A 20,145-nucleotide genomic window follows, 5' to 3' on the forward strand; every position below is an offset into this window, starting at 1 on the left:
GACGTCCCGATCTCCGGCATCCTGCAGACCTCCATCACCGACCAGCTCCTGCAGACGCTGCCCGATGATGTCACGCTCAGCGCGACTTCCGGCTCCCTGCATGTCGTCACTTCTGGCTGCTCCCCTGACGTCACGGCTGCACTCCCGGCTCCTCTCTCGCTGCCGCCTGGAACTCCCCACTCCCGGGCCAGCCGATTGCTGCCCGAACGCCAGCTGTTGCCCCACTGCCGACTGCAGCAGGCGCAGCGTCACCTCCTGGCCTGCCCGGTAATCAGTCTCGCCGCTCACCGCACACAGGGCTCCTGCAGCCGCACCAGGTCCGGAACCACCGCTGCTCTGCGCCGGCAGGGGAGGCGACTCCTCCCCCCGCTGTAGGCCACGCACCTGGACCGGATTCCTCCCGAGCCAAGAGCTGCGGGAAGCAGGAGACCTCTGCGGCCCACCACCCGGAGGGTCCCTACAGGGGCTCCGTACACGGCGCCTGACCCGGGGGGTCTCTTCAGGACTTAGGCGCGTGGGAGCCTTCTTTCTCCCCGACCTGCGGACAGCAGGGGCCACCGCAGCAGTAGCAGCCCCCGACCCCCTTGCTCCAGAACCACCCAGCAAACTCTGAAGCTGACCCTCTAACCACTCTGGGCCATGACCTTCTGCCTCCCTCCTGAGCTGGGCCATCAGAATCTCTACAGGATCCATAAGGTAAGCTATAGGTGAGTATAGTTTTTGCCTCCTATCAACTGTCACTTCACCAAATGGTACCCTAGCCCCCCACTTCTTACTATATATATATATATATATATATATATATATATATATATATATTCCCCCCTCCCTTTCTCCTCCCATCCATGCCATACCCCTCATTGTGCCAAACACTATCCCCGTACCCCACTAGCCCTTCGGCCCCCCTTCTCCCTTCTCTCCTTCTATTTCTCTGTAACCTGACACCCCAGCATCCCCAACCATTTTTACCTACAATATTCTCATTAACCCTTCCCTCCCTGGCTAAACCTGTCATGATGGCCTCCCCCTAGCTCTGCTTAAGTCCGGCCACACTGGAGTGCAGAGTGCTGTGCTGTTACACTGAGAAGAATCTTACGACATAAACCTCCTATTCTCGTTATTGAGCATTTTATCAGAGAGGGGCAGATTTTTTGCCCTCATCAGTGCATACCACATACGTACATCTAATTAGTGTACCCTTTTGTACCTGTTAATCTGTCAAGGACCTACATACTGTAAAAAGTCCAAGCAACAGTACACACAGGCAGTTGTTTTAAAAAAATACTGAGTTTTTTTGTGTATTGTTGCGCATTTTTTTTGCCCTCATACGTGCATACCACATATGTATATCTAATTAGTGTACCATTTTGTACCTGTTAATCTGTCAAGGGCCTACATACTGTGAAAGTCATAGAAATATGCAGCATTAGATGGTAGGTTCTGCATAGACCCCTGCTTAGCAGATGTAGTCACCCAGCATAAATAGGTCAAATAATAGAACAACAAAAGGTATGCGTGTTCAGGGTGTGCTTAAAATGTAACTTTTAATGTTTTTGGTTAAAATATCACCAAAATAATATAATGTGCCTGAGCACCCCAAATGTTTGAAAATAATGTATGTACAACTGCGGTATATACGCTAGCCCATGAGTCGGTCAGGTATTGTCAACCCAGTACTGACAGGGCTAGTCTTACAATAATCAGCACTAACTCACCAACCCAATGTTGGTCCTATGTGAGCAAGTTAAACTAAAAAAAAACACCAACGCGTTTCTACCTCGATGTATGATGAGGTGTCATCAGGGAGGTTTAATTACAGTATTACTTAATTATACCACAGTTAACACCCAGCATGGGCATGCAAAATATTCATAAAATTCAGTGGCTACAACCACAATAGTGAAATCGGCAACATTCCATAAACAATATATATGTTATGATTCGGCTAGCTGGATGTGGATCCTCTGTGTCAGCGAGGGATTGGCGTGGACCGTGTCGGTGGACCGGTTCTAGGTTGCTACTGGTTTTCACCAGAGCCCGCCGCAAAGCGGGATGGTCTTGCTGCGGCGGTAGCAACCAGGCCGTATCCACCGGCAACGGCTCAACCTCGCTGACTGCTGAGAAGGCGTGGTACAGAAGGACTAGGCAGAGACAAGGTCAGACGTAGCAGAAGGTCGGGGCAGGCGGCAAGGTTCGTAGTCAATAGCAATAGCAGAAGGTCTGGAACACAGGCTTTGGACAACACTAAACGCTTTCTCTGGCACAAGGCAACAAGATCCGGCCAGGAAGTGCAGGGTAAGTGAGGTTAAATAGACAGGGAGCAGGTGGAGGCTAAATAGACTGATTGGGCCAGGCACCAATCATTGGTGCACTGGCCCTTTAAATCTTTGAGAGCTGGCACGCGCGCGCCCTAGAGAGCGGAGCCGCGCGCGCCAGAACATGACAGCCGGGGACCGGGACGGGTAAGTGGCTTGGGATGCGATTCGCGAGCGGGCGCGTCCCGCTATGCGAATCGCATCCCCATCGTAAATGTCAGTGCAGCGCTCCCGGTCAGCGGGTCTGACCAGGGCGCTGCAGAGAGGAGAACGCCGCGAGCGCTCCGGGGAGGAGCAGGGACCCGGAGCGCTCGGCGTTACAATATATATATCGTGGCATATGGGGACGTAATCCCTCAACCTGTATGGAAAAAAATTGCACAAATCACAAACACCAGTCTGCTGTAGCCACTTCTAAACTTTTCAGGAGCGCCGTCTATGGACCTGTAAAAACAAAAACGGGACAGGCACAAGCCCGTTCAGTACTTGCCCTGTGGAGAGAATAAGGAAAGGTATATGAACCCTTTCCCTTGCTACTCACGGTTCTGTAGTGTGGACAGCGGGCGATGCACAAACCTGCATGTAGCTCAGGGAGCCGTGAACTCCGGCTCTTACCGCCTTGTATGGCAAGGTGTCTGCGTCTGATGCAACTTCCGGCCGTGAGCAGAAGTATATGTGCATAGCTCCGCCTACCCTCCCACCGACACCGTTACACAGGAGGGCGAGTCTATAGCTACGCTTTCTATTAACAGCCGCTCATCTATTGGACCCAGAGCAAAATGTATGATTGGATTTAACAGGCAGGTTAAGTATGTTTGCACTATAACAACAGTAGGATGACCGCCAATGTCAATATATATGGGAGTAGTTGGTAATCATTACGTCCACTATGAGATCAGGAGCTAGGGAACCAGCCAATTCACACAGCTCCCAAGGGACATAATTATTGTAATAGATATTAAGTGGAAGCAATCATTCTCAATCTAACCATGTACCTGGTTCCTTTAGAAATCGAGTGGTATGAGGTGCCAATGGGGGGGACCCTAGCAGGGGTGGGGGAGTATAATATTCAGGGGCCTAATGAGCCTATTCTGACCCTATTTGGCCCTTTGGTAACCTAGCCCTATGCCTAGGCGGGGTGGCCGCCCTAATAAGGGCGGTCCCGCGCAGGAACCTCCTATTATGCAGCTATCATGCCCCAACTAGGAGGTGGCTATTAGCTCCTAAGGGACTTACTAAAGTCCTCCCTGACTTCCTCACCGCCACTCCAGCACCCCAACCAGTCAATCGCTACAGGAAACAACCATAATTAAGTTGCTCATTGATCCCTTTGGGCGCCACTGTATCCAATTGATGGATCCAGCAGCACTCTCGCTGGAGCAATAGTCTATCCATGTCTCCTCCTCTCTGTGAGGGTGTCATTTTTTCGACTCCCACAAATTTTAAACATGTGAGATCTCCATTGTGTACTATATTGATGTGGGTGGCAATGGATGTCTCCCTTTTGTTCCTGCAATCCCCCACATGTTCAAGTACTCTCCTCCTAAATTCCCTCAATGTTTTTCCCACATAAAGGAGCGGGCATGTACAGTAGGCTACATAAATGATGGCTTTAGTTGAGCAATTAATGAATTGTTTTACAGGTATGGGCACTGTTTGTCCGGTTGACGAGGACTTTGTTTTTTCAACATACTGACATGCACGACAGTGCTCACACCTATAACATCCCTCCACTTTACCTAGCCTCCCCAACCAGTTAGCAGATTCATTACCAACTGGTTGTAGGTGGCTAGCCACCAACATGTCTCCTAGGCTCCGACCACATCTATATGTAATCTGTGGTGTTGGTCCAATTACATCTTTGAGATCATTATCCATTTGTAAGATCTCCCAATGCTGTGAGATGATCCTACGTACCTCATTGGACAATTTATCATACGTGCCTATGATCCTCATTGGCTGTTGAGTAGGGGGGGAATGTTTGGGTATCAAAAGGTCATTCCTTGGTGTAGATATGGCTGTGTGGTGTGCCCTGGTAAGTATGTAACTGGGGTAACCCCTGCTCCTGAATCTCTTTTTCATGGCAGTTGACTCCTTCCTAAACTCCCTATTTGACAAACAGTTCCTCCTGAGGTGGAGAAATTGCCTCAGGGGGCCCGGGTGGCAACTCTCCCACCTCAGGAGGCTGTTCGTCGCGGTCGATTTACGGTAGATGGTGCTTTGTAAGACCCCCTCAAAGTCCTTATATACCTTAACGTCAAGGAAGTTGAGCTCATTTTCGTTTGTTTCAAAAGTGAAGAATATGCCCAGGTCATTGTTGTTAATATGACCTACTAGCTGTTCAAATTCCAACTTGGTTCCGTTCCAAAGAACGAAAACGTCATTTATTAAACGTAACCAAATCAGTGCCTGTACCCTGAAATGGGCCATTTCATCGTGGAATAGGTAAGTCGCCTCCCACCAACCTAATGTGAGATTTGCGTAACTCGGGGCGCAGGGGGACCCCATCGCGGGCCCCCTTATTTGGTGGTAGATGACCCCATTGAATAGAAAATAGTTCCTATTTAACACAAAACGCAGTATTTGTAAAATGAAGGTGCTGTGTTCACGGTACTCTATGCCTCGTGTACTCAAAAAATATTCACATGCTCGTAATCCAACGTCATGGTGGATGGAGGAGTACAGGGCTTCCACGTCTACACATGCCTCGTGTACTCAAAAAATATTCACATGCTCGTAATCCCACGTCATGGCGGATGGAGGAGTACAGGGCTTCCACATCTATACTTGCGAGAATGGACCCCTCTGTCATGGTGACACCCTCTACACGCCGGAGCAAGTCCATTGTGTCTCGCAAGTATGACGGTAGAGTGAACACAAATTGTCTCAAGACACAATCAATATAAATTCCCAACCTCTGCGTCAGGCCCCCAATGCCCGAAACAATCGTGCGGCCCTTTAAAGGCACAAGGCCTTTATGGACCTTAGGCAAGGTGTAAAAGGTAGGGAATATTGGTTTGTGTGGAATAAGAAATTCATATTCTTTACGGTCCAAGAATTTATTATCAAGGGCTGACTTCAGTATGGGCAACAATTCCTGGATGTATTCTGGAGTTGGGTCAGTACCTAGCACCTCACACATTTCTCTGTCGTCCAACAACCTCCTGCACATTCTGATGTATTTTGAGCGATCCAAAAGGACTACGTTTCCTCCTTTATCAGAGGCTTTTATAACTAGCTGATCATTGTCCTGTAGTTGTTTAATAGCACATCTCTCAGGATATGATAAATTTTCCCGCAAGCCAATACCTTCATTTTGGATCTGTTTCAGATCTCTCAAAACCAATTCGAGAAACACCTCAATACATGAGGTGTCTCCCAATACTGTGAAAGTCCAAACAATAGTACTCACCGGCTGGTGTTTTACAAAAATGACAGAGTTTTTAGGTTCATTGTAGTGCATTTTTCTGCCCTCATCAGTGCATACCGCATACGTACATCTAATTAGTGTACCATTTTGTACCTGTTAATCTGTGAAAGGCCTACATACTGTGAAAGTCAAAGCAACAGTACTCACGGGCTGGTGTTTTACAAAAATACTGAGTTTTTAGGCGTACTGTAGCGCATTTTTCTGCCCTCATCAGTGCATACCGCATACGTACATCAAATTAGTGTACCATTTTGTACCTGTTAATCTGTCAAGAGCCTACATTCTGTGAAAGGACAGCCAAAAATAATCACCTGCTGCTGATCTAGACAAATACTGCTTAAAGAGTAGTGAAGCGTATTGTAATACCCTCATATACGCACTAAGTATGTCAGGCAGAGAAGTGCCAGGTAGAGATGTCGCGAATTGTTCGCCAGTGAACAGTTCCCGGTGAACTTAGCATGTTCGCGTTCGCATGGCCGGGCGAACATATGTGAAGTTCAATTCGCCCCCTATACTTTAACATTGCGGTAAACTTTGACCCTGTGAGTCAGAGTCAGCAGACACATTACAGCTAATCAGCAGCAGTCCCTCCCTTCCAGACCCTCCTACCTGCTGCATGGACGCGATTTTACCTTTATTCGGCATGCTGCAGGCTTAGAAAGTGGAGGGACAGAGAAGCTGCTCCAGCTTTAATAGGGAAAGCGATAGCTAAGTTGCTGCTAGGTGGTGTATTCAGGGTCCACTTTACTCCTAAAGCACTAGTCTAACATCTGCTTTAAGGACAGCACCCAAAAAAGCACTTTTTAGGCAGCACCGACGTGTGGAGCTGTACCTACGGGCCGGGACAATACATGTCTTTTACAGCCCACAGTGTAAACGTGGTTTCTGCACAGCAACAACAGCAATTTGGACAGGTCACACCGCTTCCTCCTCCACGCTCTCACTCTCAGGCAGTTGGTTCAGTGACAGTGTGCAACTCCGCCTCCTCATCCTCTACCGTTTCCTCGGCCTCCACTGCACATGCAAATCTCAGTGGCCCTTCATCTTACCATTTGTGTAGGGCACGGCGGTCAGACTGTTCTTCACATGGTTTGCCTTGGTGAACGGAGTCACACGGGAGGAACTGCTAAAATTCATTCGTCAAGAAATCCGAGTATGGCTTACTCCACGAAATCCGTAAATGGGAACCATGGTGACCGACAATGGGAAGAACATTGTGTCCGCGCTGCGACAAGGAAGTGTGAAACATAAGCCCTGCATGGCACACGTGTTCAATCTGGTTGTCAAGCACTTCCTGAAGTCTTCACCCCATTTGCAAGACATCCTAACAATGGGAAGGAAACTGTGCATGCACTTCAGCCACTCGTACACCGCCAAGCACACCCTCCTTGAGCTGCAGTGTCAGAACGGTATCCCACAACAAAGTCTTATTTGTGACGTTGCCACACGTTGGAATTCCACCCTCCACATGTTGGACAGACTATGCGAACAAAGAAAAGCCATCACCGATTTCTTGATGATCCAAGCAGATAGGGGTACTCCCCTGTGTAACTTCAATGTGAACCAGTGGCAGCTCATCCGTGACACCTGCCGTTTGCTGAGGCTCTTTGAGGAAGCCACATTATTTGTAAATCGCCTGGATTATGGGATGAACAACGTAATTCCACTCCTACATTGCCAACAACAAATGATTGAAATGATGGCTGGTCACAGCAATGGAGACGTTGCGTCTACATCTCATGGCTACATGAGCCCTGTGGGGGCTGAACTGGAGGAGGAGGATGAGGGGCAGAGTGGAGCACAGTTTAGGTTGGATGAGATCGGCGGTGTTTCTAGTCATCAGACAGGAAAGGAGGAGGAGCAGGAGCAGCCAGAGGAGCTAGAAGGTTATGAGGAAGGCGAGACAGAGGACCCAAACACACCGTGGCAGTATGCAGTGGAGATGGAGGCAGGTAGTCCCTCTGAGTCACTGGCAGAAATGGCATGATGCATGCTCATTTGCTTACGTAGTGACCCCCGAATTGTCAAAATTCATCAGCGGGATGACTTCTGTCTCTACACCTTATTGGACCCTTGCTACCGTCACAGAATGGGGGCTTTTTTTACACCCACTGAGAGGGAGGAAAAACTGACCTACTACAGAGAGATCCTACGTAGTCAGTTGGCCGATGCTTATCGGCAACATGGTCCATCCATTCGCAGGTCTGACTCCGGGGGGCCCTCTGTGCTCACCTTCCACTACCATGGCTCCTGGGGAGGGGAGGGGTGGCAGGAGCAGTAGCAGCTCCATTATCATCAACAGCCTAAATCTACAGTCGGTGATGAGTAGCTTTCTTCACCCACATAGTGAAGCAACTCATCAGCAGCAGGTAGACAAGGAGCAGGACCTGAACCAGCAGGTGGTGGCATACCTTGACATGGCCATACCGACAAACCTTGAATATCCGCTGGAGTTCTGGGCAGCCAAACTTGATTTATGGCCGCAACTAGCAGAGTTTGCCCTGGAAAAGCTGTCCTGCCCGGCCAGTAATGTGCCATCAGAGCGGGTGTTTATTGTGGCCGGGGCCATAGTGACTCCATAGCGAACTCGTCTGTCCACGAAAAATGTGGAGAGACTGACCTTTGTGAAGATGAATCAGGCATGGATTAGCCAGGATTTCCAGCCACCAATGCCAGATGCCTCAGAGTAGATTGACCATGCTGCTGCACCAACACTTCACAATTATGGTTATGAAACCCTCTTGGGTTATCAATTAGGGTTATGAAGCCCTCTTGGGTACTGCGAATGCCTGCTCCTGAGTGATCCTGTGTCTTTCAGGAACTACTTGCCTCACTGATGCTTCGGGCCTTGGCCCTTTAATTTTTGGATGTTTAGCAGTAGCTAAATACATGCTTAATGCAAATTTCAACATTGATCTTTAAATGTAAGGGGTTATGAAACCCTCGGGTGTACTGATGATGCCTGACTGCTCCTGTGTGTTTCAGGAATTACTTGGCTTACTGATGCTTCTGGGCTTGGACCTTACATTTTTGGATGGTAGTACTAACTAACATGCATTTTCAATAGAGAATTCAACATTCACCTTTTAATTTTAGGGGTTGTGAACCCCTCTTGTGTACTCATACTGCTTCCTGCTCCACTCTGTCAGCCCGTTGGTCCTGTGACAGTGTGCGACTCCGCCTCCACATCGTCCACTGTGTCCTAAGCCTCCACTGCCCGGACAAGTCTCAGTGGCCCTTCAGCAAACCATGTGTGCAGGGCACGGCGGTGTCACGCTGTTCTTCACATGGTTTGCCTTGGCGAAAAGTCTTGGAAACAATGGCCGGTCAGGGCAATGGAGACGTTGTGCCTACATCTCACGGCCACATGAGCCCTGTGGGGGCTTGTTAGATTTTGTCCTTTGTACCCACACGCCGGGGTCCGGGACACTCAAACTTAGTTTTTTTTATTTAAAGTTTAAATCAGACATTTCAATGGTCTCCTTATGCTTCAGCCAACTTCAGGCTGTGTCATTCAGGCAATATATGGTTTACTGATGCCGATGCTGGGCCTGGGTCTGGGAATTAAAATTTTATGATAGGTAGCACCAGCTTTCCAAAATCTTCATCTAAAATTTCTAAAAATCTTGTGGTTTTTTTTTTTAGGGATTGTGAAGCCCTGGTGTGTACTCCTGCATCAGCCAACTCCAGGCTGTGTCATTCAGGCAATATATGGCTTACTGATGCCACTGCTGGCCCTGGGTCTGAGAATTAAAATTTTATGATAGGTAGCACCCGCTAGCCAAAATCTTCTTCTAAAATTTCAAAAATTGTTGTGTTTTTTCTTAGGGATTGTGAAGCCCTGGTGTGTACTCATGCATCAGCCAACTCCAGGCTGTGTCATTCAGGCAATATGTGGTTTACTGATGCCACTGCTGTGCCTGGGTCTGGGAATTAAAATGTTATGATAGGTAGCACCCGCTATCCAGAATCTTCTTCTAAAATTTCAAAAATTGTGCTTTTTCTTAGGGATTGTTAAGCCCTGGTGTGTACTCATGCTTCAGTAAACTCCAGGCTGTGTCATTCAGGCAATATATGGTTTACTGATGCCGCTGCTGTGCCTGGGTCTGGGAATATAAATTTTGTTATGGTAGGTAGCACCAGCTATCTTCGGTTTCAATTTCTAAATACATTTTTTAATCTTAGGGATTGTGAAGGCCTAGTGCTTACTCATGCTGCTGGCAACTCCGGGCTGTGCCATTCATCCACTATATGGTGTCCTCATGCTGCCAACACCTCCGTGCTGTGTCATTCAGCCACTATCTGGTCTCCTGACACTGATGCCACCACCAGGCTCTATAATTGTGCTGCTGTGCGGCAGTGATTCTAAGAGCGATGCCGGTAATCTGCATGTTATTCTGAATAACAGTATTATTTCACTACCCCAGCACACTCCATATGCGTGTTAGAACACAGCAAAGTGTTCTATACCCCTATAGAGGCTGTATGTAGGCTAGAAATAGCCTTTTTTAATATAGATTTATCGCAACAAAAATTCTGTTCGAAACAAACTTTTTCGGAAAATTTGGCGATAAGGCCGAACCGAATTTTGAAAAGTTTGCTCATCTCTAATAGATAAATATGAGAGAGATAGATAAATATGAGATAGATAGATAATGGATAGATATGAGAGATAGATAGATACAAACAGATGAGCAGCAGCAACACCGTTATAAAGTGCAAGATAGTGTCTTTATTCACACAACGTGAGGCGTCCTCACGTTGTGTGAATAAAGACACTATCTTGCACTTTATAACGGTGTTGCTGCTGCTCATCTGTTTGTATTTATTTGGACCCCTGGACCTGGGATCTCGCTGACGGCACCCGTGCACTTTACCAGGGATGTGCGGCTTTCCTTGTGGTTTTTGTAGATAGATAGATAGATATGAGATAGATAGATAGATATGAGATTGATATGAAATAGATAGATAGATATCAGATAGATAGATAGATATAGGATAGATATGAGAGAGAGATAGAGAGAGAGAGAGAGAGAGAGAGAGAGAGAGAGAGATAGATAGATAGATAGATAGATAGATAGATAGATAGATAATGAGAGAGATAGATAATGGATAGATACCAGTGAAAAAACTAAACCCCCATTGTGCTCTTTGGCTGGCATGGCATGGTGGGGGTTGTAGTTTTGGAGCAGGTAGAAAGCCCCAGGTTGGGAAACACAGTCCTAGATTATCCAGAAAGGCTTCCAGAGGTTTTCCAGCGACTATGTTGTGAAGCATTAAATCTCCATAATGTCTATATTGTCACGTTAGGTTTATTGTGAAGAACCATAGAGAATAATCCTATCCTCCTGCACTTCAGGCCGGCCTCACACTTGAGAACCCTCCAGTAAATTCCTCTGCAGATGACGGTTCCGACTATTAATTATTACGCCTTCACTTCCGCCGCTCCGATTCCTGAACCGTGGAGAAGTCAATGGAAATACTGCCTGAAAAACAAGGCATACCTGGCGCAGGCGAGAGAGTGAGGCCCCCGGTCAGACACGAGAACAGGCATGTTGGCCGGGCTCCCCTATTCTCTCCACATGACAGGCTTCTTATAAATAACGCTCGGAGTGCTCATTTATATCCCCGAGAAGTACAGAGCTTTGATTTCAATGTATAAACATTTAGTGGATGAATTATTAGATCTCCCCTTAGTCCTATAAAATACTCGCTCATTTCTGGAGATTTTAATTCAACACCAAGCTACAGTCTTGGGTCTGTACCAAGTGTGACATTTTACTGAGAAGTTTTATAATTGGCAACATAGATGAGGTCCCTCTAGAGCGGTGGTCTCCAAACCGTGGCCTTCAAGCTGTTGCAAAGCAACAACTCCCAGCATAATACTTTGCTGCTGCAGAACCTCTTTTTTCCAGCGTAAGAGCCCATGCACACTACAGATATTTCGCTCAGCATTAATCCAAGCCATAATCCACTTGCAGCAGACTCCCATCGATCTCAGTGCACACTATGGAAGTTCCGTAGCTCTAAGGGTACGTTCACACGGACGGGTTTATTTGCGGGTTTTCCCCTGCATATTTGAAAGGGGGTGGGCTCTTCTCAACTGTCCGCAGCAGATTTTCCGCAACGGAATTTAGGCTGCGGAAAATACGCCGCAAGCACCATTGAAGTCAGTAGGGTCTGCGGCGGATTTCCGCAGCGTAAATTCCGCCGCGGAAAATCTGCTGCGCACAGCCGAGAAGAGCCTGCCCCCTTTCAAATATGCAGTGGGAAACCCGCAAATAAATCCGCCTGTGGGAACATACCCTTAGGCAGTGTTTTCCAAACAGTCTGCCTCCAGCTGTTCCAAATCTACAACTCCCAGCCAAAGGCTGTCTTGGCATGCTGAGAGTTGTAGTTTTGCAACAGCTGGAGGCATGCTATTTGGAAAACACTGCCCTAAGAGGAAGATTCCTGTCTTCCATGATGAACGGAGAACTCTTGGATAGCAAAACGTATCCCCTATCCATAGTGTCAGATTGCGGGGGTCTGACAGATGGAGCCCCTGCAATCACCTGCCGGAGCTCTTTGCTTGGCAATCTCTGGCTCTTCCATAGAGCTGCATGGAGGGGGAGTGTCAGCCGCTGCTTCGTGCGGTGGTCAAAATGCTGCATTCAGGAGGAGAGCCTGGGCCCTGTACAGGAGATCGCGGGGGGGCCCAGCAGTCGGACGCCATGCAATCTGACACTGATAAAGATAGGGGATACGTTTTGCTAAACTGGAGTTCTCCTTTAAGGTCTTCAGCAGCTGAAGGGTTCACACAGATGGAACATGTGTAGAATGTCTGCTAAAATCAGGCGCACCATAGACACATATTGGTAGTTGTATGGGTCATACTAAAGAGCCCAGTGACTCTAAACAAGTCACTTTCGTACAATATCACCTCAGGTTATAGGTTCCCCTGTAGACTATAGCTGATTGCTGGGGGTCCCAATATTTCGAGGACCTGTCTAACAAAACTGGATACACTGGAAAACCCTTTTAATCTGTCATGTGTCATCCTACATGTACCCAAATTATTAGGTTATTGCATTTAACAATCTCATATAGATTCGCCATGTGACAAATAGGAAGGTCAGCGAGGAGGCACGTCAACGTGAAAAGATAATCCGCACATCTGGTATTGACTTCATTACATTCAATAGGATCATTGTTGGGCAGCTATCAAAGACAATAGATTTGTTGCTTCTTGTTTGGACTGACATCGAAGCGATTTCTTATTTACAGATGCAAAATGAGGGATTTTAAAGAGTCTGAGGTTTATGTAATGACCCTCATTACACAATGAATATAATGGGATCAGCAGAGCCAGGATACTGTCCGGCGTTCACATCACCTTGTCATTTCTGGAAATGTTTATCTGTGTTGGTTCTCATAGAATAAAAAACAGACAAATTGTATGTATGGTGACTATATTCATATCGGGGGGGGGGGGGGGGAATAGTGCCCCCGTGTTTTAGTAACAAAAAGTAAAAAATTTCACACTAGCCTGTTTTGTGCAAAAATTGCGACTTTTTACAACTTTAGCTGCACTTGCCGAAAAGACATGGCTTAGTGGAAATTGGGCGTTCTTAGTTTAAAGGGGTACTCCGGTGGAAAACTTTTTTTTTTTTCTTTAAATCAACTGGTGCCAGAAAGTTAAACAGAGTTGTAAATTACTTCTATCAAAAAAATCTTAATCCTTCCAGTACTTATCAGCTGCTGAATACTACCGAGGAAATTCTTTTCTTTTTGGAACACAGAGCTGTCTGCTGACATCACGAGCACAGTGCTCTCTGCTGACATCTCTGTCCATTTTAGGAACTGTCCAGAGCAGCATACGTTTGCTATGGGGATTTTCTCCTACTCCGGACGGTTCCTAAAATGGACAGCAGAGGTCAGCAGAGAGCACTGTGCTCATGATGTCAGCAGAGAGCTCTGTGTTCCAAAAAGAAAAGAATCTCCTCTGTAGTATTCAGCAGCTAATAAGTACTGGAAGGATTAAGATTTTTTTAATAGAAATGATTTACAAATTTGTTTCACTTCCCGGCACTAGTTGATAAAAAATAAAAAAATAAAAATAAAAAAGTTTTCCACCGGAGTACCCCTTTAAAATGAATATCAGAGAAATAATAGGGGGGCACTCATTTTTAGATGTAGTCAAAATGAGAAAAAAAATATACGTTGCACTCACCACGTTAGTTGCAAAGGGTTAATCCGTCTTTATTGAAGATCCGCACTTTACATTTAGTGCAGAAGAGAAGGGAGGAAGACAGACATCAGCTCCGGAGGAGCTGATGTCTGTCTTCCTCCCTTCTCTTCTGCACTAAATGTAACGTGCAACTCTTCAATAGAGACAGAAACTCTTTGCAACTAAATATGCGTAAATATGAAAGCCAGCGGCCGCTTTAAATCATGTCAACTGCAGCGGCTTCTGTGGGGCCAGAGTCCAACCGCTGCCTGAGTCCCATGTCCCTCCCCATCCCTGGCTTTCATATTTACCTGTCGACGCGCTCCTGCAGGCTCCAGCGGCGTCTTGCGCTGTCGCTGTGCACTGACGAGTGACGTCGTATATAGTCGCTTGTCAACGCGCAGCATACAGCGACAGCACAGGACGCCGCCAGAGCTTGCATGAGCGCACCGACAGGTAAATATGAAAGCCAGGGATAGGGAGGGATGTGGGAATTGGGCAGTGGTGGCGGGACTCTGGCCCTGCAGAAGCCGCTGCAGTTAAATGTTTTAAAGCCGCTTTAAAGGGGTTATCCAGGAAAAAACTTTATATATATATATATATATATATATATATATATATATATATATATCTCAACTGGCTCCAGAAAGTTAAACAGATTTGTAAATTACTTCTATTAAAAAATCTTAATCCTTTCAGTACGTATGAGCTGCTGAAGTTGAGCTGTTCTTTTCTGTCTAAGTGCTCTCTGATGACACCTGTCTCGGGAACCGCCCAGTTTAGAAGCAGTTCCCGAGACAAGCAGAGATGTCAGCGGAGAGCACTGTTGCCAGACAGAAAACAACAACTCAACTTCAGCAGCTGGTAATTATTGATTTTTTTAATAGAAGTAATTTACAAATCTGTTTAAAGGGGTACTCCGGTGCTTAGACATCTTATCCCCTATCCAAAGGATAGGGGATAAGATGCCTGATCGCGGGAGTCCCGCTGCTGGGGACCCCCCGTGATCTTGCACGCGGCACCCCGTTTGTAATCAGTCCCCAGAGCGTGTTCGACCACAGGGGCGATGGCGTGTGATGTCACACCTCCGCCCCGTGTGACGTCACGCTCCGCCCCTCAATGCAAGCCTACAGGAGGGGGCGTGATAGCTGTCACGCCCCCTCCCATAGGCTTGCATTGAGGGGCGGAGCGTGATGTCACACGGGGGCGCAGGCGTGACGTCACACAGGGCGCCCCCTGTGGTCGCCGGTAATCAGACCCGGAGCGAACACGCTCCGGGGACTGATTACAAACGGGGTGCCGCGTGCAAGATCACGGGGGTCCCCAGCGGCGGGACTCCGGTGATCAGGCATCTTATCCCCTATCCTTTGGATAGGGTATAAGCTGTCTAAGCATCGGAGAACCCCTTTAACTTTCTGGAGCCAGTTGATATATAAAAAAAAGTTTTTCCTGGAATTCCCCCTTAAATCATTGAACCGCATCAGCTTCTGCGGGGCCAGAAAGATTTCTCGGCGTATAACACGCAGATAGACTTTTAGTTTAAAATTTAAGTTTAAAAAATGTGTGTTATACGTCGATAAATACCGTAGCTGAGGTTGGAAAACCCGAAATGGAAACATTTTCATATAGTTTACTATTGTTTCTGCACTATAGATAATTGTTTTATTACATGGTATGTATTTATTAGTCTTTATGATTTATTCATTCATATTAGGTTGATACAATTTCTCAAACCCTACAAGGAATTTCAGCTATGGAAATGATGGTTCTGATCCGTCTTGTTTACTCTGTAATAGACATGGCAGTAGAATAGGTATTTCTAAGCTTAGCCGGGATTTCTCCGGAGAATTCTGTAATTACACTGCCTGCCCTTAAGACAAATTGAAACTGGCATAAAAATCTTGTTTTCTGTCATTTCTCCTCTGGTTTCCGAGTAGTTTACATGAGAGAACCAATGTAAAAAAAATATAGTAACTTTTTTGGATTTGTAATAAACATGAAGTTATGCCATACTGGGGTGCTATTTCTAGCAGAGTGACTGGATGTGAAAATGTAAAAGAAGTCATGACTCTTATTTAACGTATCTCAAGGAATGCTGACAAAGGATATGCACACTAACATGTAACTGTAAGGGTATGTTCACAAGTGGCAGATTTATGGCAGAAATTTGTATTAAAATGTAGGTATTTTATTAGCAATCCATTTATGTTTTATTTTTACATTATTATTATTATTTATTGTAAAGCTCCCTTGATTTTAGGGTGCTGATGTGATAGGGGGTTAATATACATTAATTAAAGGAGTATTCCACTGGCCAGCGTTCGGAACGAAACGTTCCGAACGCTGTTTTCGCGCTGCGGGGGTCGGTCCCACCCCTCGTGACGTTACGGCCATGTCCTCTCAATGCAAGTCTATGGGAGGGGGCGTGACTGCCATGACATCACAAGGGCCGTGGCCGACCCCCGCAGCGTGAAAACCGTGTTTGGAACATTTAGTTCCGAACATTATACAGTGGAATACCCCTTAGAAGGGGTTATCTAACAAAGGTGACATTAGTAATTAAGCGTCATACAGTAAGGGACATGCTTACCAAGGATCTGTGCTTGTGTTGGTGGTAAATTTCATACACAGACTTTGTACCGAAGCCCAAACACAGGAAGTGCAGCCTGGAGTGCTGAGGGGGGGGGGGGGGGGGTCCAACCAACAGCATATGGCAGTTAAGTGTGAGAGGAGCTATGATTGGATGAGGCTAGACACCCCCCACCACCACCCATCCCCCTTCGGTCAAAAGGCTGTGAATGAGATGGGGGAAAATGTGCCCTTGAGCTTTTTTTAAGCACAAATTAAACATAGAAAACTTAATTTTAAAATATATACATATATATATATATATATTAGAAATATTTTTTATTTACCATAAGGAGTGCAATAGCAAAAATTAGTTTTAATGAGAGTGACCCTTTAAGATGTATTGTCTCGGGCCGCACAACAGGCTGGAAATAAATGTGATTTAAAAGACAGCAGAATTGAAGGTTACACCAAAGCAGAGGACTTGTCGGACACACAAGAAAAGAATGTCCAGCACCAGGCGCTCAGGTAAAACTTCTTACTCTTTATTTAGGATTTGTTCAGGATAAAACAGGCCCAAATGGGAAACCTTTGAGGCATTTCACGCAGTAATGCGCTTTAGTCATAGAGTCATAAGAGGTAGGAGGACAATTAAAGGGGTACTTCTGCCCCTAGACATCTTATCCCCTAGCCAAAGGTTAGCGGATAAGATGTCTCATCCCATGGGGTCCCGCCGCTGGGGACCCCCCGCGATCTCCGTGCTACACCCGGCGTTTGTTTAGAGCATGGGGTTAAGCACTGTAGGCTCATGGCGTCACGGTCGTGCCCCCTCGTGACGTCTTGGCCATGCCCCCTCAATGCTAGTCTATGGGAGGGGGCGTGATGGCCATGACATCACGAGCGGGGCGTGACATCACGAGCCTCCTCCCCGCCAGTCATCTGGCACGGAGCGAAGTTCGCTCCCTGCACCGGATGTCTGGGGTGCCACGATCAAACATCTTATCCCCTATCCTTTGGATAGGGGATAAGATGTCTTGGGGCAGAGTACTCCTTTAAAGGTAGACATGTTGCTCACAAAGTTTTGAGCCAAAGGATGAAGTGAGATAGTAAAGACTTTCTTCTCATCAGAAACAGGATAGCAGTGAAAAGTGACACCAGTAGATAGATAAGACTAAATGACCTCTGAAAAGGTCACAGAGAATGCTCAGTAGTGTCAATAATTCATCTAAATGGGACAAGTCCTCTCCATTGTCGCTTATGTTCATAGAGCCTGCTGAAAAGCATATCACTAAATGCTGTGAAAAACCACTCAGGCAAGATGGCAACTCCCATAATAAAGCACGAAAAAATTAAATAAATAAAAATTACAATCAGAAAATGGAAACAGATTATAAGAAAAGAACATGTTTCTGTATCTGGGTCTATTCACGAAAAAAGTGACACTTTCCCTATAAAGTATATACATTGGGAGAGATTTATCAAAACCTGTCAAGACGAAAGGTTGCCCAGTTGCCCATAGCAACCAATCAGATCGCTTCTTTCATTTTGCAGAGGCTATGTTAAAAATAAAAGAAGCAATCTGATTGGTTGCTATGGGCAACTGGGCAACTTTCCCTCTGGACAGGTTTTGATAAATCCCCCCTTATGTCTCTAATTCAGTCTGTACATCATGTGATCACCTCGTATGACACATTCCCACTTAATATATGTTTTATATTAGTCTTGAATCCATATTCTTAACATTTGCCTATTGGGAACATGTAACTATGGAGGTGTACACAGAGGATCCGGCCAAGTGTGTGAGTGCTGACACCATGGGCCCTGACTTGGCGATTTCACGTGTCCCTCATTTATAATAGGCCTTTTGACTTTTAGACCTTATCAAAGAATCCAGGTTGCTGTTTACATCTGCTTCAATTTAATTTTCGGTCTGAAATTTTTTGGCCGTGTTCCTATAAACAAGTCGTCCTCCTGGTTGGAGCAGAATGAGACGGTATTGTCTATACTGTGGAAGACATGACCAATAGGGAATTCAATAAATGCTGCTGATAGCTCCGTATGTCGCCTCTATGATGGGGAGATGAAATTAGGTACATTGTATCCAAAAAACTTAACCCTGCTTTATCCAAGTAATGGGGCATATCGGGGACAGGGTGAAAAAGAAATGGAAATATAAAATTCTGGAAACCTGGTAATGGAGAGAACGTGGGACCTGGTTTGTTAAACATGTTCATAATTCACCTTATTTTTTCAATTAGATAGGATGTATTTCATCCATGTAAAACCAATCTGGTACTTGTAGATGAAATACAGTCGCATCTGGGACATATAGGACATTTCCACAGGACATGCCATAAATTCCTGATAGATGCCGGTCCAGTCCCCCCCCCCCTCCCCCTCCAGTTAGCCTGTGGATGCCGGGGTGGTTGGAAGCCGAAACACAGGTGAGCAAGCTGTTTTACGCATCATAATGCTAATAGGAGTTATGGAAACAGTGTAGCACCGGGTTCCCTTACATAGCTCCATTGGCAGCAAAGTAAAGAATATATAGGGGTCAGAATATGGCAATGATAAACGTATTTTTATCATATACTGTGTAATGTTTTTTATTTTTTTTTTTTTAAGTAACGAAACATTACACTCCTATAATGAAAATGTTGTTTACTTGGGTGTTAAAATATTAGTGGACTCTTCATGCTTAAATTAACACCTTAAAACTGTCAGCCAGTTCACCCACATTAAACCTAATACACTGGGTTATAGTGTGGGTAAACAGGAGTCCATACACGGGTCACTTACATTTTTTGGTTTTGTTGCCGCCGAGTTTTCATCCTCTAAAGTTCTGTAATTCATCTCCTTATTTGCGCTCTGCAGGTGTGTCCCCTGCCGGCAGTCATGCTTTAGGTTTCAGAGTAAAGGGCCTAAGCCCACCCCCCTTATTCGCATATCAAATTTCTTCAACTCCATGTCCTAGTGACGTGGAGTCACACGCCCCCTGAACGCAGCGCTCTGTATGCAGAGCGCATGCGCTGAAGTTTTTACCCAGCTCTCATGTCCTGATGATGTGAGAGCTGTGCATCGGGAGAGCCGATCTGCATAGCGTAAGTGTGCATGCACCAGTCCCTTGCTACACCCGACTTCTGGGTAGCAAGGGACCGGCACATGCGCAGTTACGCTCCGGGTAAAAGGTGAAAAAGCCCCCAAAATTTATAACCCAATTTCTCTCGCGTAAGGAAATACCTCATATATGGATGTAAAGTGCTCTTTGGGTAGAGTAGAGGGCTCAGAAGGGAAAGAGCGACAATGAGCTTTTGGAGAGCAAATTTCACAGAAATGTTTTTTTGGGGGCATGTCGCATTTAGGAAGCCCCCATGATGTCAGAACAACAAAAAGAAAACCACATGAATGTAACAAGGGGTACAGTGAGCCTTAACACCCCACAGGTGATTTACGAACTTTCGTTAAAGTGGGATGTTTAAAGTAAAAATTACATTTTTTTCAATAAAATGCTGGTGTTACCCCAATTTTTCATTTTCACAAGGGGTAATAGGAGAAAATGTCCCTCAAAATTTGTAACCTCATTTCTCTTGAGTAAGGAAATACCCCATATGTGGATGTAAAGT

This window comes from Hyla sarda, chromosome 3 (genome assembly GCF_029499605.1).
Source record: "Hyla sarda isolate aHylSar1 chromosome 3, aHylSar1.hap1, whole genome shotgun sequence".
NCBI lineage: Eukaryota > Metazoa > Chordata > Amphibia > Anura > Hylidae > Hyla > Hyla sarda.